This window comes from Heterodontus francisci, chromosome 4 (assembly GCF_036365525.1).
Source record: "Heterodontus francisci isolate sHetFra1 chromosome 4, sHetFra1.hap1, whole genome shotgun sequence".
In the NCBI taxonomy this organism is placed as follows: Eukaryota; Metazoa; Chordata; class Chondrichthyes; order Heterodontiformes; family Heterodontidae; genus Heterodontus; species Heterodontus francisci.
This window is the reverse complement of record NC_090374.1, coordinates 197,217,249-197,245,160: the sequence shown is the minus strand read 5'-3', so window position 1 is coordinate 197,245,160 and position 27,912 is coordinate 197,217,249.

Below are 27,912 nucleotides of genomic sequence, written 5' to 3'. Positions count from 1 at the left end.
CCCTACTACTCTCTGCGTAAAGAAACTACCTCTGACATCTGTCCTATATCTTTCACCCCTCAACTTAAAGCTATGTCCCCTCGTGTTTGCCATCATCATCCAAGGAAAAAGACTCTCACTATCCACCCTATCTAACCCTCTGATTATCTTGTATGTCTCTCTTAAGTCACCTCTCCTCCTCCTTCTCTCTAACGAAAACAACCCCAAGTCCCTCAGCCTTTCCTCGTAAGACCTTCCCTCCATACCAGGCAACATCCTAGTAAATCTCCTCTGCACCCTTTCCAAAGCTTCCACATCCTTCCTATAATGCGGTGACCAGAACTGCACGCAATACTCAAGGTATATGTGGCTGGTCCGGTTAAGTTTCTGATCAATGGTGACCCCCCCAGGATGTTGATGGTAGGGGATTTAACAATGGTAATGCCATTGAATTTCAAGGGAAAGGTGGTTAGACTCTCTTCTTGTGCCTGCGTCACCTGCAGATTTGTATATTCCAATGCTCTTCTAACAAGTATCCACCCTTTATAAACTTTAGCTCCTCCAAAACACTTCTACCCATATCCCATTCCATACCAGGTCATGTTTACCTATCACTCCTGTCCTTGCTTACCTACATTGGCTCCTGGTTCCCCAACACTTGCATTCTAAATCTTCATTCATGTGTTTTTTTGATATCACTTCATGGCATCACCCTTCCCTATCTCTGTAACTTCCATAACTACTTCACACCTGCACCCCCAACCAAAACTCTGTCCTTTTGACTGGCCTTTTATGCATCTCACCCTTTGGCCACCATTGATAACTCGACCTTCAGCCATCTAGGCCCCATGTTCTGAATTCTTGCCCCAAACCCCTCTGCCTCTCCCCCTCTGTATCATTCTATAAGGCTCTCCTTAAAACTCACATGACAGACCAAGCAAGCTCTTGGTTCTCCCCACATCATCCCCCTCTAATAACTGAATTCTAGATCACCTCCCATAAATGTCTTATTGCTCTGTGGAGCACTATGGAACTTTTTCTATATTAACAGGCGCTATATAAACACAAATTGTTGCTGCTGAGATGGCATTAAATAGTGGAAAGGCAGAGATGGTGGGGTTTGTCTTATGAAGAGAGATTGAGCAGTTTAGGCCTTTACTCTCTAGAGTTTAGAAGAATGAGAGGAGATCTAATTGAGGTATATAAGATGATTAAGGGGATTGACAAAGTAGACATAGAGAGGATGTTTCCTCTTGTGCGGCAATCTAGAACGAAAGGTTATAGTTTTAGGATAAGGGGGAGTAGATTTAAAACAGAGATGAGGAGAAATGACTTCTCTCAAAGGGTCGTGAATCTGTGGAATTCACTACCCCAGAGTGCGGTGGATGCCGGGATATTGCGTAAATTTAAGGAGGCGATAGACAAGATTTTTAACTAGAAATGGGTTGAAGGCTTATGGAGAACGGGCAGGAAAGTGGAGTGAAGGTCAAGATGAGATCAGCCATGATTGTATTGAATGGCAGAGCAGGATCAAGGGGCTGAATTGCCTATTCCTGCTCCTTGTTCTTATGTTCTAAAATTGGCTTAGTGGCAGGAATCAGAGGGTAATGGTCGAGGGTTATTTTTACAAGTGGAAGCCTGTGACCATTGGTGTACCAAAGGGATCAGTGCTGGGACCCTTGCTGTTTGTAGTGTACATTAATGATTTAGACGTGAATATAGGTGGTATGATCAGTAAGTTCGCAGATGACACAAAAATTGGTGGTGTCGTAAATAGTGAGGAGGAAAGCCTTAAATTACAGGATGATATAGATGGGCAGAGCAGTGGCAAATGGAATTTAATCCTGAGAAGTGTGAGGTGATGCATTTTGGGAGGACTAACAAGGCAAAGGAATATACAATGGATGGTAGGACCATAGGAAGTACAGAGGGTCAGAGGGACCTTGGTGTACTTGTCCATAGATCAGCAAAGGCAGCAGCACAGGTAGATAAGGTGGTTAGGAAAGCATATGGGAGACTTGCCTTTATTAGCCGAGGCATAGAATATAAGCACAGGGAGGTTATGATGGAGCTGTATAAAACGCTAGTTAGGCCACAGCTGGAGTACTGTGTACAGTTCTGGGTACCACAGTATAGGAAGGATGTGATTGCCCTGGGGAGGATGCAGAGGAGATTCACCAGGAGGTTGCCTGGGCTGGAGCAATTCAGCTATGAAGAGAGACTGAAGAGGCTAGGGTTGTCTTCCTTAGAGCAGAGAAGGCTGAGGGGAGACATGATTGAGGTATACAAAATTATGAGGGGCATTGATAAGTTAGGTAGGAAGAAACTTTTTCCCTTAGCGGAGTTGTCAATAACCAGGGGACATAGATTTAAGGTAAGGGGCAGGAGGTTTAGAGGAGATTTGAGGAAAAAAATTTTCACTCAGAGGGTGGTTGGAGTCTGGAACACACTGCCTGAAGAGGTGGTAGAGGCAGGAACCCTCACAACATTTAAGAAGTATTTAGATGAGCACTTGAAATGCCATAGCATACAAGGCTATGGGCCAAGTGCTGGAAAATGGGATTAAAATAGTTAGGTGCTTGATGTCCGGCACAGACACAATGGGCCAAAGGGCCTGTTTCTGTGCTGTATAACTCTTTGACTATGAGATGCTGCCAGATCTGCTGAGTATTTCTGGCATTTCTTTTTTGTGGTTAATTTAATGATGCTAAGTTGTACCACCTCCAATACAAGTATATCCTTTCTTAAATATGGAGACCAAAACTGCGCACAGTATTCCAGATGTGGTTTCAGTGAAATTGTGTACAATAGTAGTAAGACTTCTTAATTCCTATAATTCAATCCCCTTCCATCAGCTGATGGTTCACAGCACCACATCATTGCCTAGTTTTGAGCTGCCAGATCTGTTATGAATCTATCCTATTTAGCATGGTGGTAGTGCCGCATGACATGATGGAGGGTATCCTCAGTGTGAAGATGGGACTTCACTTTCAAAAGGATTGTGCTGTGGTCGCTCCTACCAATACTGTCATGGAGCATATGCAACAAGTAGATTGGTGAGGACAAGACCTAATAGGTTTTCCCTCTTGTTGTTTCCCTCACCAGCTGTCACAGGTGCAATCTGGCAGATATATCCTTCAGGACTCGCCAGCTCGGTCAGTAGTGGTGGTACTGAGCCACTTTTGGTGATGGGCATTGAAGTCCCCCAACCAGAGTACATTCTATGCCCTTGCCAGCCTCAGTGCTTCTTCCAATTGGTGTTCAACATGGAGTAGTACTGATTCATCAGCTGAGGGAGGGAGATAGGTGGTAATCAGCAGGAGGTTTCCTTGCCTGCGTTTGACTTGATGCCATGCGACTTCATGGGCTGTGCAGCCAATGTTGAGGACTTCCAGGACAACTCCCTCCTGACTGTATACTACTGTGTTGCCACCTCTGGTGGGTCTGTCCTGCCAGTGGGACAGGACATACCCAAGGATGGTGATGGTGGTGTCTGGGACATTGGATGTAAGATATGTTTCCATGAGTATGGCTATGTCACGCTGTTACTTGACTAGTCTGTTGGACAGCGCTCCCAATTTTTGCACAAATCCCCAGATGTTCGTAAGGAGAACGTGGCAGGATCGACAAGGTTAGGTCTCCAGTTGTCATTTCCGGTGTCTAGGTAGATGCCGAGTGTTCCGTCCGGTTTTATTCCTTTTCAACTTTTGTGCAGCCATTTACTATGACTGAATGGCTTGCGAGGCCATTTCAGAGAGCAATTAAGAGTTAATCACATTGCTGTGGGTCTGGAGTCACATATAGGTCAGACCAGGTAAGGAGAGCCGATTTCTTCCCTAACAGGCATTAGTGAACCAGCTGGGTTTTTAATGACAGTTGTTGATAGTTTTGTGATCGCCATTACTGAGACTAGCTTTCAATTCCAGACTTTTATTAATCAGTTGAATTTATTAATCAATTGAATTTACCCAGATGCTGCGGTATGATTTGAACCAGTGTCCCAAGAGTATTAGCCTGGGCCTCTGTATTACTAGTCAAGTGACATTACCACTATGCCATCATCTCCCCATCATGTGCCTCATTCACCCTGGCTTCAGGGCCGCCGTTGAGGAGGAGGAGCAGCATGGGGAAGGGATGTCCAGGTATGAGTATGGGCAGGGGCACGCCAGCAACTTGGGGGCCCACAAGAGGGTTGGCCTCAGGAACGAGACACAGGAAAAGGATGCAGAGGGGGGCATGCCAGCAACTTCCTGCATGCAGTAGAAGAGAGGGTCTACTGGCTAAGGTTCAACTACCCGCAGATGTCCGAGTGGCAGTGTCTCCGAAGACTTATCCTCTCCAGGGAAGCCATCACTGATCTAAGTGCCATAATGCTGAGCCCCATGGGAGTGGTTGTCACCCAATGCCAGTGTCCCTGAAGGTTGCCATGGCACTGAACTTCCACACCAACACATCATTCCAAGGATTCACTGGAGATATGTGTGGGATCTCACAGTCTGCAGCGCATCAGTGCATCAAGGATGCCACCAATGCCCTTTTCAGGAAGCCTGGTGAATATCTGCACTTTCATACCAACCTAAACAGTCAAGCTCAGAGGGCTATAGGGTTTGGGACCATCACTGGGTTGTCTCAGGTGCACGTCATCAGCCTGGGGCTTATTGTGGGCCTGGTCTCCAACAGTCCGCTGACTGTCAGTGGCCTTGGCTGTCACAGCCTCCATCAGCTGCGCACATGCATCTGTGATATACTCACCAGGTTGTGTGCCCGAATCTAAATGCGAATTGACGTGATCGTATCTGTGCTGGTGGAGGGTGTGTGGGAATGATGTGACGGTGCCCCCTCTGAGGCTCCCTCTTCCTCCTCAGAGGCGACCAGATTCCCCCAGTCTATCCAACTCTTTGTTCTTGTTGATGAGCGTGGCCTGCATGAGAGAACAGATAGATTGAAGGATAATGTGTTTCCCATCATGACAGTCCAACCACCCCAACTGTGGAGCTCCACATATCCAGTTGTGGACTCATGGGCACCATGGCTCGTTTGTGCCACATACACCCTTGTGCCCAGGGACATTTTCACTCACTCTCTTGGGTGGGCACCCATGTCTCGCCATCTGCTATAGAGCAGCACCTTGCTGCCCTGCCAGTTCCATTGCTTCCTCTTCCATTGGGCTCAAGATGTGTAAATAAGGCACACCAGCACCAATCTTGGCCTACTCTTTTCGGTTATGTGTTGTCTTGTCCTGCAAACACAAAGAGCTGCAATGTTATTCTACCACTGGAGACAAGTCCAGTGGCCCATGATGGGGGCACACGAGTGCCTCCTGCAAGCAGCCACTCTTGAGGGACTTTGTGGGGGAATGGAATGGCAGGCGGGCACCTGGCTTTTCCTGCTGCCTTACCCCATTGCCCATGGCTGGGTGGTCACTCCCTCTCCACCAAGCGCACCCTCTCGCTCTGCCACGTGCAAGCTCCAAAGGGTAGAAAGTGTATGGAGCACTCACCCTAACAAACCGGACAAGGTCATTGACGTGCTTGCAGCTCTTGATCCAGGTCCACGGCTGCCGATCTCCTCCTCTATCTCCTCCCGTCCATGGGGAAGTGGACCTCCCGCCTTTCCCTTGCAGCCTGGAGGAGATACTGGTGGGAAGTATTGCTGAACTGTGGAGCCACCCAGTGTCTTCCTTCTCCCATTCTGCCTGCAGGCTTCCATTCAGCTCCTTGGCAGCAGTCTGGCAGGCAGGCAGAGGCTCCTTGACAACAGTCTGGCAGGCAGGCAGATGCTGCTTGGCAACAGTCTGGCAGACTGGCAGAATCTCCTTGACAGCAGTCTGGCAAGCAGGTAGAGGCTGCTTCCAAACAGGCAGCAGTCATGCAGAAGTTCTTTCCGAGCAAATAGCAGTGAATGCAGGGCTAGCTGCCTTTTAAATATGGAGCCATCACCTGCCGCAGCGTCACCTGGCACCACCTTCACTGCCTCCGCTCCCGCCTCCATCCTCAAAATGAACGGTTCCCACGTCTCCTAACTCTTAATTGGCCGATAGCCACTCGATTGCGTGCAGCCAGCTGCTCATTGCCCAAACGCAAGCTGCATCCATTTCCGGTCCCAACTTTGGGACCTGCCGCCTCCAATAAAAATTCAGCCCATTATGTCCAAGAACCACAAGAGATCACTTCACATTAGATTTAATAATGTGACAGCTTTAGTTAACAGCCTAATGATGTATGAACATTTATCGAATAGCGATCGCAATATGATAGAATTCAACATAGTGTTTGAAGGGGAGAAAAGTAAAACAGCTCCTGTTGTGTGATTGCTTTTAAGGTCTTAGTATGTTAATGAGCTAAGCACCAGGACACAGTCATGTGACTACTTGCCAGATTCACTCTGTAACTGTAACACCAAGAGGCAGATCCTGTAAATGGTTAGCTCTGCACTGTATATACTTGTTAGCTGTTAATAAACCTGTTTGAGATCTTCAATCAAATGAACTCCACACATCTCATTTTATGTTGCAACAGACAACTTCTCATTAACTGATGGCAGTGGTGGTGAGAAGACAGAATCCAAGATTGAAGGCCACACGATAACAACCTGCCCAATAAAACAGCTATGGGCAACTAAAGAGCTGCAAGACAACATAAAACTGAAAGAAAAACCATACAAAAATTAAAAAAAAGATCCTGGTGAATGAGAAAGATACAAAGAAAAGTATGAGAATACAGAGAGTAAAAGGTACAAAAATGAAACTTTAAAAATCAACACGAAAGGGTTTTACAATTATTTTAGGAAAAGCGGGTGATCGGGAGCAATGTGGTCCATTGAAAACTGATAACAGTGATACGACTATATGAAAATAAGGAAATGGCAGAAATGTTGAATAATTATTTTGCATCGGTATTTACAATAAAGGAAGAGATCAGCATGCTGAACATCCCAAGGAAATCAGTATTGATTCAGGGACAGGGACTCACCAAAAGGAAGGTATGCAAAATATCAGAAATGTAGAAAATTATGGAACTGAAGATTGACAAGTCCCCAAGACCAGATGGATTCTATCTCAGACATTTCAAGGAAGTAAGTGAGAACATTGCAGATGCCCTAACTATAATCTGGCAAAGTTCTCTCAATTTGTGAACCATTCTTTTAGATTAGAAAGTCGCACCTGTCACTCCGCTAAGTAAGTTAACAGAGGGAAAGCGGGGAATTATAAATCAGTTAGCCTAACTTAATTTGTGGAAATTGCTAGAGTCGAGAATTAAGCATAGGGTGACTGAACACTTCGAAGATTTTCAGCTTAGCAGAGAGAGTCAGCATGGATTTGTAAAGAGTAGGCCATGCATGACAAATCGGATTGAATTTTTTGAAGAGTTGATTAAAGTAGTGGACAAGGGAATGTCTATGGATGTTGTGCACCTCCAGAAGGCATTTGATAAAGTCCCTCATAAGAGACTGTTAGCTAAAGTTGAAGCTCATGGAATTGAAGGCAAATGATTGACCTGGTTAGGAAATTGTCTGAGTGACAGCAGACAGAGAGTCGGGATGATGGACAGATTCTCTAATAGGCAGGGTATGATTAGTGGTGTCCTGCAGGGCCTGTGCTGGAACCTCAACTATTCAACATATTTATTCACAACTTTGATGATGGGTTAGAAAGCCAGATATCCAAGTTTGTCAATGATACAAAGACATTGCAAGCAGTGTAAATGGAAGCATCATTTTTGCTGAAAGGTCATCGACCTGAAAGGGAAGCTCTGGCTGGGATTTTCCAGGCCCTTTGAGGATAGGGTCCTAGGTGGGAAGGCTGGCAAAATAGGATGGGAAGGCATCAGTTGGCATGCCCGATGCCTTCTCGCTGCCATGCCATTTTGGCAGCAGCAGGAAAGGTGGCAGATGGCCCACCTGGAGCCTAATTGAGCCACGTAAGTGGCCAATTGAGGGCTTCTTCCCACCTCTGCTGCCATTTTACCAGCAGCAGGAGGAGCCCGCCATTACATGGGGAGACCACTAGGTAAACCCTGGCAGCATCCCAAGGGGCTCCAGGGGAGAAGCCACCTTTTTGAGCCCATGAAGGGGTCCCCAGTGGAAATGGCCACAATGGTGTTCATACCCTGGTTATCAGTACCTGATAAAAAAGGAAATTGCAGCCTAAATTTAAGCCATAAATTATATTGTTTTGTGCCTCAAAATTTCTGTCATGCATTTACTCCAGTATTTCATTCGGCAATCTCTAGACAGGCCTGGCAGATGACTAAGAATAACAAAGTTATTGTGCTGGGAGATTTTAATTACATTCTCATTGATTTGGACAGGGAGCGGAAAGAGTTAAAAAGGGAAATGGAATTCTTAAAATGTATGCAGGACTACTTCCTCAAGCAATGTTTGTATGCCTACAAGAGGAGAAGCATTGTTAGATCCAGTTAAGTGTATTAAAATAGATCAGCCACAACAACAACTTGCATTTATATAGCACCTTTAGCATATTTTAAGGTGCTTCACAGGAGCATAATGAGACAAATATTGACACAGAGCCCAAGACGGAGATATTAGGACAGGTGACAAAAAGCTTCGTCAAAGAGATAGGTTTTCAGGAGTGTCATATAGGAGGAGAAAGAAGTGGAGTATTAGAACAGTACAGGGACAGAATTCCAAAGCTTAATTCCTAGTTTGAAGCGCAGCTGTCAATGGTGAGGCAAAGAAAATGGGGCTTTTACAAGAGGCCAGAGCTGGAGGAATGTAGAGTTTTTAGAGGGTTGTAGGGCGGGTAGAACTTGCAGAGATAGGAAGGGGTGAGGCCATGGAGAGATTTGAACACAAGGTTGAAATTTTAATATTGAGGTGTAGATCATCCAGGAGCCAATGTAGGCCAACAATTACAGGGGTGATGGCTGATTTGGATTTGGTGTTAGTTAGAATATGGCGAGTAAGCGATTTTTGTGATGGAGAGCATATGTAGTTAGACGTTCAGCTCAGGGTCAAACAGGGTGCCAAGGTTGTAAACAGTCTGGCTCAGCCAGAAACCTTCCCTGTCCTGGAATAACACTCTCCTCCCTTCCCTCCCAAAAGCCCGTCCCCACCACTTACCTGCAAGCCAGCGGGCGACCATGGTCTATTCGATCTTCCCCAGTTGGCAGGTGCTCTGCACCCTCTTCCAATCTGAAATGGGAAGTGAACCAACTGCTTTGAATGAGGCCAGGGAATTAAAATACTCTAGGCTTGAAACTTAGGACTGCAAGTCTATTTCAAACTTGTCCTGCCATCCAAAATGCACTTCGGGTTAAAATCGACCACAAGCCTTTTGCACCAATGTTTATTTACAAAAGAGGATACTGGGGAGAAGGTAAATCCTGAATTAATTGAAAGGAAAATGAATATAAGGCAAATATTGGAGAGGTCAGTTAAGGACACCCATAGACAGTACCGCTGAGAGTCCAGCACCTTTTCAGCATGGTATGGAATGTTAGTCTAGAATGGAGCATAAATCCAACATCTACTGACTCATAGGTGACCATGACACCAACTGAGCCAAGTTGACATGACATCTGGAGATTTATATTCTTATGCAAATGTTATTTCTATCTATATATATATATATGGGAATTATTTTATATTTTTATTTGTGCAGGTGGTGAGAAAAACACTTTTTTTTACTCATTTTATTTTTTATCTTTGGCAATAACCTGGGAAATATATCATCTATCAAAGTTTTAACATGTGATATGCATTCATCTTATTTCACTTGACAAGTTTCAGACTAAAACACCAACATATCACAACTGAATATTATTGAAAAAAAGAACAAAAAATGTGAATTTCTCGCTGTTTTTTCTCTAATCTGAGATAAAGCAACCTTTCTGGAAGAGGAATTAAGCACCATCCAACCCAGGGACACTTCTAAAAATATAACAGTTAGCCACTAATTGACCTCAAAGTGTGCTAACTTCCATCATTTCCTCACAGGAATCATCATTGCAAAGAGTCCAGACAAGTTAACAGCCAGTCGACACCACTGTACTCCAGTGATACGTGCTACAGTGCATTATTTTACCAGTGAGGCAAGCTAAATAACACCTGAGCAGGAAATGCACAACTATTGGTATCCTCAAGAAGTGGAGACATTTATCATATCCCATTGTTGGCTTGTCATGTTAATACCACCCATGTAAAATAATCTGTAATCAATGTACTAGCTTCTAATTTTGAAAATGTTCGTACATAAAATATAATTCTAATTTCCAAACCATAGATGGGCATTAAATTAAATAAATAATCAGCAATTTCTCAGCGCGGTTTAGAAAATAAATTTATGCATCAAGATGAGAGATTTGTAATATTTCGTCTCTTCAATGTATTAAATATATGACTGTATTGCCGTAAAGTATTGTTAACTCTAAACTAATTTTAAGAAAAGACCTAGATGATATCTAATTGCAAAAGAAATTGAAGGCTTTATTGATCAATGCAAATGTGGATGATAAAGTGCATTGTTACTCCAAACCTATTGATTACCTGGGAATGTCATCTGTGGAAAGCAATTAGTAAGGATAGAAATAACTTAAAACTCAGTTGTTTTGTGAGGTCACCGCTTCGGGTTACCAAATGAGTTGTGGTCAATGGGAAGAAGGTTTACTGGGCCAACTAGCTTTTTCTCAATCTAACACTGGAATTTGAAAATAGCAGTACTCTGCATTATTTATAATGTGTGTTTACTGTTTTCTAGCACTGTTTTTTCACTTTTATTATTGTTCCTGAACCATAGATGCCATAGAGATAAATATATAACAGACAATGGGTGCCACCAATAGTGATGGAGCTTTTGCATTTCATTTAAAATATCTGGAATCCAAAATGAATTGATTACAAGAGACTTATATTTACTATAGTACTCAGCTCAACTACTACACACAAAACTTTTCAAATCCAATGTTCTTGCCAAAAATATAAATAATGGAGAAATATGACTGCCATTATTTATTTGAATTCAGTATAATATCTTTGCATTTACTCTCTCAGCACAAAATACATTCCTCGGTGCTTTCAAAATGACATGTGTGATTTATATCATCCACTTAGAAAGAAAAGTGTGCGTGTGTGTAACTCCTTACTGCTGCAAATTTGTGTTGCACTATAGATATTGTGGGGTAGAGTTCCCACTCGATTGTGTTGGTTTCCTTGCTGCAATTTGCCCGAAATTGGCTAAACCACCACAAAATTCATGGAATTTCAAGTGAAAATTACATACAGGGCAACTCGAGTTTCCACTGACTTTTATGCTAGTTTCAAAAACATCTTGCTAGACATTTGATAGTCCACCACCTATGGTCACCCAATTTTAAATAACTGAAAATTATTTCAAACAGATTATACAGAACCATGTTCTAGTTCTATAGTGGTACAGTGGCCAGACTCGTCGTAAATTAAAAAATCTATAGTAAAAGTTTTAAGAATGTGCCATTGTTATTCTTGCACCTAAAAATAAACTTAATTTAAGAGCCTCTTCAAAGACACAATTAGCTAAAAATTGCAATGGTGATTAATTCAATCTGAGGCATGGCCAGTTTAACAAGTGAGCCTTCTTCAAGCACAATATTTTTTAAACTGGTGCAAAATATCACAGAAACCCAATTTGCACTTGAAATTCTGCAGTCTTTTGCGCTGGTTCAGAGAAATTTGGGTGAATTGTGTTGAAAAAAAACCTGTTCAATCTAGCAGAAACTCCATGCTAATGTTTTCCATTCCCATTCGTTGTTCAACTGTTCACTTTATATGAGTTAACACCTCTGATAAAATGGCAAATATGGTCATGAATGAATTGATCAGAAAATTATATTTAGCAATACTAAAATATTTGGAGGCAGTTGAAGTGCCATGTCATGTTGCTGAAGCTGTTTTTAATGCCACAAGGGTGGTCAACAGAGATGTTGAACTCATTAGCATATTTTATTAGTTGTGTGCAAACTCTGATTAGAAACTCTGATTAATTTGTGAATAGATATACTTCTGTGAATAACTAATTTAAATTAGATCAGTCATTTAAAGTCAGCTATAAGCCTATTATAAACCCATGGACAGTTTTTAACTCGTGTGTCAGCTGCCCATGTTTAAGAAATCTGACTCCCTAGAATTTCCTACTTCTGATATAATTTGTGATGCTTTTCCAGTATTAGTTCAAGGAAACAAAAAGGCCCATTAGTAGACAAGCCATAAACATTTTTAATGCTATTTATGTGTTTTTAAAAACCGTGTATCCTGCGCATTTTTTGTCTACAGAATCTTGCTTCCCAGGGCTGAATTTTACCAGCACCTCAGCATTGTGGAATACAGCAGGGAAGCTGATAAAATACTTGCGGGAGCATCCCGCCACGACTCTCGACGCCCAGAGGTCTCCGCTGCATTACCGGCTGCAGCGAGGCCTCGGTGTGGCTCACCCCTGCCAGATGGCGGCAGGACCGTCATTTGCGTATTGCAATGATGCAAATAAATGGTTACCTAGACCGGGCGGCCGTCCCACACCGATACTCCAGCCTGTGGCCGTTTGGGGATTCAAGGCGAGACACTGGTGGGGAGTGGGGAGGAGTTTAATTTTCAGGTCGGGGTGGGTGGTGGGCGTGGGAAAAACAGTTTTGATTGCTGTGGGGATGGTGGGTTGAATAGCAAATGTGACGAGGTTGGTTGGGGGGGTCTGTGGGGAACGGTTGGGTTGGGAATAAAGTAAAGTTCCTACATTTATACCCATAAACAAAACATTGGGATGGGGGCTGGGAAAGGGACTCCAGTTTTTAATTAATTTTAAAACGAAAATGCATGATAATATGATGATATTAACAAGGTAATTTTTTCCTAAGGGCTTGAAGCCCTTTAAAAATGGCGCTGGCACCTGCATGGCAGTGGCAGACACCATTGCTGGGCACGGTGAGGCTGCCTTCTCTATGTCATCGGGAGCAGTCGCTCCACCGCCTCCATTTAAATGAGCCCCCGCGCAAAATATCACGGGACTCAGCGGGGCGCTTCCGTTTCTAATAAAATTCAGCACCTAATGTTATATTGACACAAAAGGTGTGATAAAAACATTTTCCACTCTAAATTCCCAGATTTTTAATGACGCCTACAGGCTGGATTTTACCAGCTCTTTGGGGATAGGCTGGGAGGTGGAAAGGCTGTCCAAATGGTGCAGGGAGGGGGTTGTTGGCGTGCCCGTTGTCTTCCCGCCACCATGCTATTTTGCCAGCAGTGGGGACGGTGGCAGACAGCCCGCACGCTCAGTTGACTCACTTAAGTGGCCAATTAAGGGTTGCTTCCCACCTCTGCTGGCATTTTACCAGCTTCTGGTGATTCCTCTGCAGCGTGCGGAGACAGCCCAGTGAAACCTGGTGGCCTCCTAGCAGGTTCCAAGGGTGGGGGATACCTTCCTTTCAGACACTCTATGGCCCAAGGAGGGGTCCCCACTACCAACTCCTCCCCTCCCCCCCACCACCCTCAATGGCAAAAGCTGCCCCCATGACAACGGTGTTACCTGCCTCATCAACCTGCATTTATGTAGCACCTTTAAAAAGTAAATTGTCCTAAGGCATTTCACAGGAGCGCAATCAAAAAAAATTTGACACCAGATTTATTAAGAAGTTATTAAGACAGGTGTCTAAAAGCTTGGTGAAAGAGGTAGGTTTTAAGGAGTTTATTAAAGGAGAAGAGAGAGACAGAGTGACAGAAAGATTCAGGAAGCGAATTCCAGGGCTGAGGGTCTAGGCAGCCACCAATGGTGGAGCGATGAAAACCAGGGATGCACAAGAGACCAGAATTAGAGGAGCCCTAGATCTCGGGAAATTTGTAGCGCAGGAGGAGGTTGCAGAGGCAGTGAGCGATGTGGCCATTGTGCAATTTGAAAGCAGGATGAGAATCTTAAAATCAAGTCCAGTCTGCAGGTAACCAAGGCATGGGTGAAGGTTTCAGCTGCTCTTGAACTGAGGCATGGTCAGAGATGGGTGACACTATGGAGGTGGATGTATAAAATCCAAAGATTATCTAAAATCAAGGACAGCCTTTAAAATGAGGATTTATTGTGTTTGCCTGCCTTGGTTGAGTTAACCCTGTTGTCCAACTCTGCCTCACCTGAGAATGACACTGGGAGATGGATTTTTATTTTTCCCATCTTAATGTTATGCAAAGCCTGGGCAAAGTGTAGGAAGGACAATCGGGAGGCAAGGGTCACATGCCTCTCATGAATCATCCGGATTTTCCTTTGATTTGTTTCCACAGAAAATCCAGCAGGGTCTGTTACCTTTAGACAATCCTCTGTACCTATTTCTTTTTTCTGCACTTCCCCGCCAGCTGATGTTTAATGCTCAGGTGGCATAAACAAACCAAAAATCTATCCCACAGTATCTGCTGTCCGAGTACAACAGCACAGGAGATCAACCAGTATTTTAAGATAACAGTGAGTTATTCTAGTGAGATAATTTACACAGGTAGATTTGATTGGCTATTAATTGAACTTACTCCAAACCCTGTAAATACCTGTTACATAGACAAACACCATGGTATCATTGTGGCAATTGCAGCAGTTAAGGAGCATGTTTCTGGCTGTGAAAATATCAGTAAAATGCGCTCAGCAACATGATAAACAAAAAGCTTCTAAATGTGACTTAGGTTGATTTAAAATGATAAAATAATGAAATCAAGAACGTAGATGCATCTGAGTCAATCAGGAAATTTGCATAAGGGCTTTAAGCAACATTTCAGAGGTTAATAAAAGCTGACAGCTGGGCACCACACATGCTGGATTTTCATGACAGAATGTGGGTGGGTCATATGCACAAGCATCACTTTATAACTCATCTCGGTGTAAAGAAAATAATTAAATTGAGAATGCTGAGTGCCTGGCTGACCATTTTGGTCCCCACTTATTACAGTCAGATAGAGATGTAATTAATTACAGTTAATATAGAAGATATTTTGAACTTATATAGAAAAAAATAATCAGTAATAATATCTAGGGTTTAGTGATCTGTTTATACGGAGCAAAGATAAAATATTTAAACGTTCGCAGCTTGTTTTGCATATTAGGCTGCAGGTACTACCAAACGCAAGATGAACGAAACCAGGCACCGCGCAAACTTGACCCTGGTGATTGCTGGCAGCTTTGATATTGTAATCACAGTCTTATTATTTGATATCTGCCAACACTTCAGATCTGTGTGATAATTCCACTCTTCTGCTCACACTTACACCTCCCACAGTATTCCTCCTACTTTCGAGGTATAAACTGCAATTGCCATAATGATCTGAGACACAGCACTTTACATGAACAGAATGATTTGTGGGATCTGCAGCTGATAGTGCTTGTGGCACAAGAAAAGGTCAACTAACTCTGATGCCATTGCCAAGTATGTTAGTCAGAGTGCCTAATGTGGCTGCTAATTTTAACAGCAAAAGCACAATTTTTCATATTTCAATAGGAGGTAAAATACATTAACTGATTTACATTAAGGGTATTAAAAAAATGAAACCAATGAGAGCCAAAATTAGACATTTTTACTCACAGGTGATTAAAAAGAAACAGGATTGGGAGAGCAATATCAGCTGTAAAACAGTCAAATCTATTGTTAGAAAAAATGTCTGAATCACAGCAAGAGATAAGGCATGATTCCAGCAGTACCACAGGGAACTGTCCATACATCCAAAGGTTTTTTGTAATCCATCAGCAAGAGTGCACTAACTGCTCCACCAAGTCTTTTTCCAAAGGATTCATACCAAGGCGTCAGTATTCTATCTGCTTTTCTTCTGCTGCAACTCATCTGAATCCAGAAAACAATGGAAGATCCAAGAGCCTGCAAGTGAACAGATTGCCTTACAGGCAATGACTCAAACTTACATCAAAGGAGATGTCCATAATCAGTTTCAGAGGGGAGCTAAATATCTCTCAATATATTGGCGTTTTGAGGCATCTCAATGAAATGTGGACTATTATCTCTCCACATCCCCTCGATCATTCTTTGGGTACAACAAACCAACACAAAATACGATTTACTGATATTTTCTTCCTTCATGCACTTACTGATAGTGATCTAAGAAGCCAAAGAGCAAATGCCCTTGCCATTTTACTCCAGAATTTACCATTACTGGGCTGGCACTCAATCGATGCACAGTAACTTTTTATTTTATCATTCATTCTGGGAATATGAGCATCGCTGGCAAGGACATTTATTGTCCAACCCTAACTGCCCTGGAAAAGATAGTGATGAGCATTATTCTTGAACCACTGTAGTCCATCTGGGTGATGGTACTCCTACAGTATTGTTAAGCACAGAGTTCCAGGATTTTGACCAGCAATATATGTTAAACTGGAGATGGTGTGCAACTGGGAGGGGAGCTTGGAAGTAGGGTTAAATATTCAACAGGTCTGGAAATATCTGTGGAGAGAGAAACAGAGTTAATGTTTCAGGTCAGTGACCTTTCATCAGACCTGCTGAGTATTTCCAATACTATCTGTTTTTATTTCATTGGAATTCAGTGGATCATGGGAAAATGGATAGGTCGGGTGCGGCCCATAAAATTGCGACAGAATGCGGGGCTGGGAGGACCTATCGCACTGCAATTAAGTCAAGGGCGGGTAAGGCTGAAGTTGGCCTTCCCGCCCAGACCCCAATTGAGGCCCTTAAGGGGCCAATCACTTGATATTTAATAGCCTGTTCCCATCCACCTCTGGAATTAAACCAGTGATGCGGGTGTTGGGGGTTGCAGGAGTGAGGGCAGCAGCGGGCCTCCACCATGCAGGGAAGTTGCCCAGTAAAACAAGGTGGCTTCCCTGCAGGTTTGGTGGGGGGGGTGGGGGGGTGCTTCCTCCGTCGGCAATATGTGGCCCGCGGAGGGCCCCTGGCGGCAAAGGCCGCCCCTCTGTGAACATCCCCCCCACCCCCGCCCTTAGTACCCACCTTACCCCCACCTCGTTTGGGCCTGCCAGCTGCCTCCGTTGTCCCCACCGCACTTACCTGGGGTCCAGGGCTCCAGTGCTGGGCCTGTTCCCAGGTGTGGGGTAGTACCGGTAGTGGCCACTGCTCCGGATGGTGCTGCCGATACTACTGAGCTGCCAGGCCTCTGATTGGCCAGCAGCACTTGGAGGTGGGATCCTGGTTCTTAACGATACGGGGATCTCGGCACCAGGCAGTTAAGTACCCGAGCACCATTGAATTGCACTGGGTTGAGTGGGTGGTTCTGAAGAGCCGAGGCCTGGTTCTCCTCGCCTTTTTTGGCCCGGCATCGGGACCCCACCAGCTTGACTAAATTCAGCCCCCAAGTCCCATAAACTGCAATGTGCTAATGGCCAGGTTTTAGTGACATTGGTTGAGAGACAAATATGAGACAGGACCCCTGGGAGAGCTCCCTGCTCTCCTTTGAAATAGTACCCTGGGATTTGTTACATCCACTTGAGAGGGAACAAAGAACAAAGAACAAAGAAAATTACAGCACAGGAACAGGCCCTTCGGCCCTCCAAGCCTGCGCCGATCCAGATCCTCTATCTAAACATGTCGCCTATTTTCTAAGGGTCTGTATCTCTTTGCTTCCTGCCCATTCATGTATCTGTCTAGATACATCTTAAAAGACGCTATCGTGCCCGCGTCTACCACCTCCGCTGGCAACGCGTTCCAGGCACCCACCACCCTCTACATAAAGAACTTTCCACGCATATCCCCCCTAAACTTTTCCCCTCTCACTTTGAACTCGTGACCCCTAGTAATTGAATCCCCCACTCTGGGAAAAAGCTTCTTGCTATCCACCCTGTCTATACCTCTCATGATTTTGGACACCTCAATCAGGTCCCCCCTCAACCTCCATCTTTCTAATGAAAATAATCCTAATCTACTCAACCTCTCTTCATAGCTAGCGCCCTCCATACCAGGCAGCATCCTGGTGAACCTCCTCTGCACCCTTTCCAAAGCATCTACATCCTTTTGGTAATGTGGCGACCAGAACTGCACGCGGTATTCCAAATGTGGCCGAACCAAAGTCTTATACAACTGTAACATGACCTGCCAACCCTTGTACTCAATACCCCGTCCGATGAAGGAAAGCATGCCATATGCCTTCTTGACCACTCTATTGACCTGCGTTGCCACCTTCAGGGAACAATGGACCTGAACACCCAAATCTCTCTGTACATCAATTTTCCCCAGGACTTTTCCATTTATTGTATAGTTCACTCTTGAATTGGATCTTCCAAAATGCATCACCTCGCATTTGCCCTGATTGAACTCCATCTGCCATTTCTCTGCCCAACTCTCCAATCTATCGATATTCTGCTGTATTCTCTGACAGTCCCCTTCACTATCTGCTACTCCACCAATCTTAGTGTCGTCTGCAAACTTGCTAATCAGACCACCTATACTTTCCTCCAAATCATTTATGTATATCACAAACAACAGTGGTCCCAGCACGGATCCCTGTGGAACACCACTGGTCACACGTCTCCATTTTGAGAAACTCCCTTCCACTGCTACTCTCTGTCTCCTGTTGCCTAGCCAGTTCTTTATCCATCTAGCTAGTACACCTCCATCTAGCTAGATGAGGGGCTGAATTTTAAGGGAACGATGTCGACATGTATGGAGGTGTAGGGGGACATAAAATCGGGATGGGACACGTCGGACAGGAAGTCCAATGTCGTGACATCCCATCCCAGTTTTGTCCATGGCAGCAAACATGGAGAGCGGAGTTCTGATAGCGACACCGCAGCAGGTAATTAAGCTTGTTAAATGGCCAGATGAAAGCTATTGTATGTGTTGGATGCAACTTTATCAATGACGTATGGGTTTTACAGGGATTCAAAGTCTAGCTTCCTTGCAGGAGGCGACATCGAAGCAGCAGATTATGCCTCACTGGAAGGAGAGACTATTGAAAGGGCAAACATTGAGAGCCATGAAAGGAGGGCTGAGTATAGCATCTCAAGAGTAAGGGTGAAGGGTGAAGAAGAAAGAAAGAGGGAGGTGGCCAGCACAGAAGGAGTGGACAGGTCGAGGCTCAACTACTTGGATATATCTGAAAGGCAGTGCCGATGAAAACTACGGCTCTCCAGGGAGGCTGTCCCTGAGCTCTGTGCAATGATGCATAACAAGGTGTGCCCCAGGGGACGGTCTGTCAATCCAATGCCAGTGGCCCTGAAGGTCACTGTGGTACTGAACATCTACGCCACCGGATCATTCCAGGGGTCACAGAGGATATTTTTCAAATCTCGCAGACCGTGGCACATCAAGCTGCATCAAGGAGATCACTAATGCCCTGTTCAGGAGGTCCTGAGATTATGTGTGCTTCCGCACGGATCCCAACTCAAAAGCAGAGAGGGCCATTGGTTTCGGGACCATCACTGGATTTTCCCAGGTGCAGGGGTTCACTAGCCACTGAGCCTCATCAACAGGAAGGGCTTCCACTCCCTCAGTGTTCAACTAGTCTACGACCATTGTAAATGGATCCTGCAGGTTGTTGATAGTGGGGGATTCAGTGATAGTAATGCCATTGAACGTCAAGGGGAGATGGTTAGATTCTCTCTTGTTGGAGATGATCTTTGCCTGACACTTGTGTGGAATGAATGTTACTTGCCACTTATCAGCCCAAGCCCGGATGTTGTCCAAGTCTTGCTGCATCTGGCACGGGCTGGTCCACGGGATGGTTGGGCCTAGGACACTACCCTGAGGAACACCTACAGTGATGTCCTGGGACTGAGATGATTGACCTCCAACAACCATAACCATCCTCCTTTGTGCTAAGTATGACACCAAACAGTACAGAGTTTTTCCCCTGATTCCCATTGACTCCAGTTTTGCTGGGGCTCCTTGATGTCATACTCGGTCAAATGCTGCCTTGATGTCAAGGGTAGTCGCTCTCACCTCACCTCTTGAGTTCAGCTTGAACCAAAACTGTACTGAGATCAGGAGCTGAGTTACCTTGGCAGAACCAAACTGAGCTTCAGTGAGCAGGTTATTGCTGAGCAAGTGCTGTTTGATAGCACTGTCGACGACCCCTTACATCACTTTGCTGAAGATCAAGAGTAAACTGATAGGGTAGTAATGGGCCTGGTTGGATTTGGCCTGCTTTTGTGCACAGGACATACCTGGGCAATTTTCCACATTGCTGGGTAGATGCCAGTTTTGTAGCTGTACTGGAACAGTTTGGCTAGGGGTGCGGCAAGTTCTGGAGCAGAAGTTTTCAGTACTATTGCTGGAATCAAATTTGGGAAGATATGGTAAATCAAGGAGTAGAGACAAGGCAAGAGAGAATGGTATTAATATGGGAAATGATAAACAGACTGTGACAGGAAGGTACAGAGCATACAAATCTAAGAGTAAATCAACAGATAAGGCTAGATGTTACAAAAATAATAAAAGGATACAACTAAAGGCACTATATCTGAATGCACGTAGCATTCGAAATAAAACAGATGAATTGAGAGTGCAAATAGAAATGAATAAGTACGATCTGATAGCCATTACAGAGACATGGCTACAGGATGACATAGATTGGGACCTGAATATTGAAGGATACATGGCATTTAGGAAGGACAGGAAGCTAGGAAAAGGTGGAGGGGTAGCTCTGTTAATTAATGATTGTACTAGCGCAATAGAGAGGGATGACCTAGGTTCAGGAGACCAGGATGTAGCAGCAGTTTGGGTAGAGATAAGAAATCATAAGGGCAAGAAGTTACTTGTGGGAGTGGTGTACAGGCCACCTAACGTTAACCACACAGTGGGATGGGTATAAAGGAAGAAATAATGGCAGGTTGTCAGAAAGGTACAGTGATAATTTTGGGGGATTTTAACCTATATATAGACTGGAAAAATCAGAAAGGCAGAGGTAGCCTAGATGAAGAGTACATAGAATGTTTTTGGATAATTTTTTGGAACAATATGTTTTGGAGCCAACCAGAGAGCAAGCTATACTAGACCTGGTATTGTGCAACGAGATAGGAATAATTAACAACCTCATAGTTAAGGCACCCCTAGGTAGCAGCGATCATAATATGATTGAATTTTACATTCAGTTTGAGGGAGAGAAGAGTGGGTCCAAGACTAGTATTTTAAACTTAAATAAGGGCAATTATGAGGGCATGAAAGCAGAGCTCGCTAAAGTGAACTGGCAAATCAGGTCAAGGGATAGGTCAATAAAGATGCAGTGGCAGAAATTTAAGGGGATATTTCAAAATACACAGAATAGATACATTTCAATGAGAAAGAAAAATTCCCACCATCCGTGGTTAAGTAAAACAGTTAAAGCAGTATCAAATTTAAAGAAAAAGGCTAAGATGGGAAGCAGGTCAGAAGATGGGACAGAATATAAAAAGCAGCAAAGAAGGACTAAAGGATTGACAAAGAAGATAAAATTAGAGAGCGAGAGAATGCTAGCTAGAAATATAAAGATAGATAATAAGAATTTCTATAGATATTTAAAAAAGAAAAGAGTTAACAAAGTCAGTGTTGGTCCTATAAAAAGTGAGTCTGGGGAATTAATAATGGATAATAAGGAAATGGCAGATGAATTGAACAAGATATTTTGCATCAGTCTTCACTATTTAAGATACAAGTAACATCCCAGTATTTGCTGTAAGTCAGGACATGGAAGTGAGGGAGGATCTCAAGAAAATTACCAGCCTGGAAGTGGTACTGAACAAATTGTTGGAGCTGCGGGCTGGCAAGTCCCTGGGTCCTGATGAAGTGAGATAGTTGATGCATTAGTTTTAATTTTCCAAAATTCCCTAGATTCAGGGAAGTTTCCTTTAGATTGGAAAATAGCAAATGTAACTCCTTTATTCAAAAAGGGAAGGAGACAGAAAGCAGGAAACTACAGGCCAGTTAACTTACTATCTGTCTTAGAGAAAATGTTAGAAGCTATTATTAAAGATGTTATAGCAGGGCATTTAGAAAAATTCAAGGTCATCACGCAGACTCAACATGGTTTTGTGAAAGGGAAATCATGTTTAAACAATTTATTCGAGTTCTTTGAGGGAGTTACATGTGCTGTGGATAAAGGGGAACCGGTGGATGTATTGTACTTAGATTTCCAGAAGGCATTTGATAAGGTGCCACATCAAAGGTTATCACAGAATATAAAAGCTCATGGTGTAGGGGCTAACATATTGGCATGGATAGAAGATTGGTTCGCTAACAGGAAACAGAGAGTAGGCATAAACGGGTCATTTTCTGGTTGACAAGATGTAACGAGTGGTGTGTCACAGGGATCTGTGCTGGCGCCTCAACTTTTTACAATTTATAAAAATGACTTAGATGAAGGGACCGAAGGTATGGTTGCTAAATTTGCTGATGACACAAAGATAAGTAGGAACATAACTTGTGAAGAGGACATAAGGAGGCTACAAAGGGATATAGTAGGTTAAGTGAGTGGGCAAAGACCTGGCAAATGGAGTATAACATGGGAAAGTGTGAAATTGTCCACTTTGGCAGGAAGAATAAAAAAGAAGCATATTATCTAAATGGTGAGAGACTGCAGAGCTCTGAGATGCAGAGGGATCTGGGTGTCCTAGTGCATGAATTGCAAAAGGTTAATATGCAGGTACAGCATCTAACTAGGAAAGCTAATAGAATGTTATTGTTTATCACAAGGGGAATTGAATACAAAAGTAGGGAGGTTATGCTTCAGCTATACAGGGCATTGGTGAGACCACATCTGGAGTACTGTGTACAGTATTGGTTTCCTTATTTAAGGAAGGATGTAAATGCGTTGAAGGCAGTACAGAGAAGGTTTACTCGACCTGGAATGGGCGGGCTGTCTTACGAGTATAGATTGGCCAGGCTAGGCTTGTATCTGCTGGAATTTAGAATAATAAGAGGCGACTCGATTGAAACATATAAGATCCTGAGGGGTGTTGACAGGGTGGATGTGGAAAGGATGTTTCCCCTTTTGGGAGAATCTCGGACTCGGGGTCACTGTTTAAAAGGAGGGGGTCACCCATTTAAGACAGAGATGAGGAGAAATCTTTTCTCTCAGAGGGTCGTGAGTCTTTGGATTTCTCTTCCTCAAAAGGCAGTGGAAGAAGAGTCTTTGAATATTTTTAAGGCAGCGGTAGATAGATTCTTGATAAGCGAGAGGGTGAAAGGTTATCGGGGGCAGGTGGCAATGTGGAGTAATCAGTTCAGCTATGAACTTATTGAATGGCAGAGCAGGCTTGAAGGGTCGAATGGCCTACTCCTGCTCCTAATTCGTATGTTCATGTAATGTTGTCAGGCCCCATAGCCTTTGCAGTAACCAGTGCCTTCAGCCGTTTCTTGATATCACGTCGAGTGAATCGGACTGGCTGAAGGCTGTCATCTGTGATGCTGGAGAGCTCAAGAGGAGGCCGAGATGGATCATCCACTCGGCACTTCTGGCTGAAGATGGATACAAATGCTTCAGCCTTGTCTTTGCAGTGATGTGCTGGGCTCCCCCATCATTGGGGATGGGAATATCTGTGGAGCCTCCTCCTCCTGTTAGTTGTTTAATTGTCCACCACCATTCACAACTGGATATGGCAGGACATCCGTTAGTTATGGGATTGCTTAGCTCTGTCTATCACATGTTGCTTATGCTGTTTGGTATGCAAGTAGTCCTGTGATGTAGCTTCACCAGACTGACACCTCATTTTGCGGTATGCCTAGTGCTTCGCCTGGCATGTCCTCCTGAACTCTCCATTGAACCAAGGTTAGTTCCCCAGCTTGATGGTAATGGTCGAGTGGGGCCATGAGGTTACAGATTGTGATTGAATGCAATTCTGCTGCTGCTGATGGCCCACAGTGTCTCATGGATACCAAATTTTGAGTTGCTAGATCTGTTCGAAATCTATCCCATAGTGCCACACAACACAATGGTCTGTGCACCTTTCCACAATGCCTATATTTTGAGACAGTTCCAAGATCCTGGACTTTTCCACCTTCCTTCCAGCCTTCAGGGATGGATCCTTGGAGACAAGGGATACCCACTGAGGATATGGCTGCTGTCGCCTGTTGGGAATCCATACATGGATGCAGAGGAGAGGTACAATTCCTGCCAGTGGATAATGCGAGCTATCATTGAGCAGGCTACTGTTCCGCTGAAGAGGAGAGGGGGAGGCGTTGGCGTAGTGGTAATGTTGCTGGACTAGTAATCCAGCACCCAGGCTAATGCTCTGGGGACACGGGTTTGAATCCCATCATGGCATATGGTGAAATTTGGATTCAATTAATAAATCTGGAATTAAAAGCTAGTCTAATGGTGGCCATGAAACCATTGTCAATTGGTGTAAAAATCCATCTGGTTCACTAATGTCCTTTAGGGAAGGAAATCTACCATCCTTACCTGGTCTGGCCTACCTGTGACTCCAGACCCACAGTAATGTGGTTGTCTCTTAAATACCCTCTGAAGTGGCCTAGCAAGCCACTCAGTTCAAGGGCAATTAGGGATGTGGAATAAATGCTGGCCTAGCCGGCGACACCCACATCCCACAAACAAATAAAAAAAATGAGATTCATGTGCCTAGATTGGTCCAGTGGAGCTCTTCAGTATGCCGCGGCTAGGGTATTGTCCTCACAACCTTGCCCTCATAGGGAGGAGCCAATGAGGAAAGTAATGAGTGGACTGCCTGCTAGAGCAGGAAGATGGGCAAGCTAGGCCAGATGAAGATCCCCAGGAGCAACATGACATTGGACATGAGAGATGTGCAAGGGAGGCTCATGATTGCCTTGTACATATGGGTTTCATTTGATCCTTTATGGCCCTTATATCTTATCCAAAAAAGACCTTCCTTTATGCCACCATCTTTCACCATTCCTTACTTAATGATGCAATGCCTTATTGAATGTACGCGCACAGCCGATCTGGTGAGGCTCTTGAGTTGAGGCCTTGTAGCATCTGCAATCGCCTCCAGCTTCGAGCCTTTGATGGAGGAAAAAGGGAGGGAATCCATGCCTTGGAGTAAAGACTTATTCACAGTCATAATGGAAGCAGACGGAGTGATGATAAACAAACACTCATCCGTGAAAACCCAGTGATTCTAAGTGTACTTTTTAATTCACTTACATGAACTCCTGCCCGGTGCTGCCCCTGCGCTGTCAGCTAAGGTGGAGGCTACTTGCTGGCCTTGGTGCCCTGTGACTATGGATGACCTTGGTGGCCATTCTCGAGATGCCATGGGCCTGGAAAGTCCTGGCATGCTGTGGCCTCATGCAAAGAAGCAGGATGGCCTTCTTTCGGCTGGGATATTGGATGAACTGGCAACACTGACAGAGTGGCAGAGGAGCTGGTGCCCACACCAGGATCACCCTGAGAGAAGTCCCAGCTGCAGGAGGCATACGCTGCTCCTCCTTATCAAGGCAGAATTCTGCATCCCTATTGACCTGAGAGGGCAGAGGACCTGGTAGTGACTCTAGGTCCCCTGTCCCCCTTTCACCTTGCCACTGCTGCCTTGCACCCATGGTCAAGATGAGGGTATGGAGGTCTGCACAAATACTGAGCAAACACTAAGTGCTCTGCTGAGTATGTATCTCCATGAGATCCGCCAACCTCTCACTGCCGGAGGCCACTCGTGCGCCAGAGACATTGTCAAGGTCAAGGCGTGTATGGACTCCTTCACCAATCGTACTTGGGCACACATTGTCTCTGGTATCTCTGCCAGATGTTGCCACACCTCTCGCTGCAGCTGCAGCATCTCCCTGTTGCTGCTGAAAGCAGAGGCACGTCATGAGCCTGAGGCTCAGCATAGGCCTGGCCTTCCACAGTTGTCTGACTGTCAGAGACATGGGCTGCCACCACCTCCGTCAGCTGCTCAGGTGCATGTATGCTGTGTCCACCAGACTGTGTGCCCAGATCTAAACTCATGTGCAAACCCACCAAGGTACCTTTATCAGTGCTGGTGGAAGATGGAGGAGTATGAGGTGCTGATGGACCCTCTGAGGCTCCATCCTCCCTATCAGAGGTGGCAGGATCCACAGCATTTTCCATTGCTGTCTGATTTGGCACAGCTTGACCTGCATGACAGAACAAAGACATGCAAGGGTTAAAGGCCTGCCCTCCCTCCATTGCAGACACTCTTACAATGCAGACGACTGTGTGCACTGGATGCCTGATGAGCAGCATGGCTCCATTGTTTCAGATTCTGCATTGTGCCCCATGTAGACCTTACTTACTATCTTGGGAGGGTGCCCCTGTCTTTCCGTCTGCAACACTCCTTCCATCCTGCAATCCAGCAAGCTCCATGGCCTCCTCCTCATGGGTGTATAGACATGCAGCAATGGCAGTTCACCACGAGTCTTCAACCACTCTCTACAATTATGTGCTGTCAGAGTGAAGGGAGATGTTGGACACCTAGCAACATCAATCCAACACATAGGCTGCAGTTGCCACTGTTGGGGGCAAATAGACACTTGCTGCATGTGTTCCCTTCCCAGGGATCTCGCAAAATTCAATTATGACAGGGGGCCTGCTGTCAGAGGCACTGTGACAGGCCACTGACAGACATGTTGCATTCCCTGACACTGAGGGGTAGTCGCTCTTGTCCCAATGCAACATCCTACTTCAACAAATGCAAGGCTCAAGAGGATGAAGGGATTAAATGATACTGCCTTTTGTGTCCTGGATGAGGTCATTGAGCCACTTGCGGCACTGTATCTGTGTGTGTGGTGTTATGCCATGGCTGCTGACTTCCTTAGCAGTCTGGAGCCAGGCCTGCTTGGTTTGGCTCACCTGTCTCCTCCTCTCTTGCCTTGGAAACAACATGTTCCTACTCTCCCTGACAGCCTGTAGTAGAGGGAGGCATTGGGAAAGATTGGGGCTGCATGGGGTCTCCTGTCAGCCATCTCTAATAATCCGATGTCACCTCCTCCTCTTCCAGGCCATCCCAATGCAGAGTTCAATGTAGGGCTGGCAGCCCTTTAAAAATGGTGCCAGACCCTGGCGAGACATTACCTGATGCTGTGCTCCCCGCCTCCGGGCCCGACTTCGACCACGCGATTGGTTGGTGTTCACGGCTCATTAGTCACAATTGGCCAGCCATCACTGAATCGTGTACGGCTAGCTGCTCCATTCCCCGATGGGTTTTGTGCCGGATCATGCCTGACAGCACGACCAGTGTTCAAAACATAAAATTCAGCCCAAGTTTTCAGTTTAATATCTCATTCAAAAGATAGCACCTCTGACAGTGCATTGCTCCCTCAGTACTGCACTGGAGTGTCAGCACAAATTTTCTGTTCAAGTCTCTGGAGTGGGACTTGAACCCACAACCGTCTGACTGAGAATAATACCCACTAAGTCACAGCTAACACCTCTGATATGCAGCCTCTGATGTAACAGCTGAGATTAATTTAGACTCATTAAGAGAAAGAAAAATACTCCAGTACTATCATGAAACATATAATCTAAATCTTTGATAAGTTAAGATTACCACTAAATGTAACTATCATTTAAATAAACACACAATTTCCTTGAGCTAAGGAGGTCTATATAATACCAGTGTAGTTCAACAGAATGTTAGATAATAAGTGTATTTCCAATTCCTTGGAATTGCTGTTGCCTTATTTATTTGTAATACAGGTACAATAATATATAAAGTGGATGCAAGTTTAAATTCTCTAGGGATGATACAGAGAGACAGATGTAGTTTGGATTGAATGGAATTAGCATATTGTAAGAACAGATGCCCCCATTATCTTGCAGTTAAATTCTTCAAGAAGAAGTAGTTCTCACACACATTGGGCTCTGCATAGTTTATAATCTGCATTGTTTGTATTACAGGGTGACTTGAGTAATACCAGAACAACATACAAAAACTACAAGCCTGAAATTAAAGTGTGGGATATTAACAGAAAAAAATGGCTTTATGTGAAATTCCATGTGGAGGCATTAAAGCATTTAAAATAAATTCTCGCTGTCTCTTGGAAAATAGTGAAGAGAGAAACTCAGATGTATTTTCAGGATCTACACTTTTGCAAGATT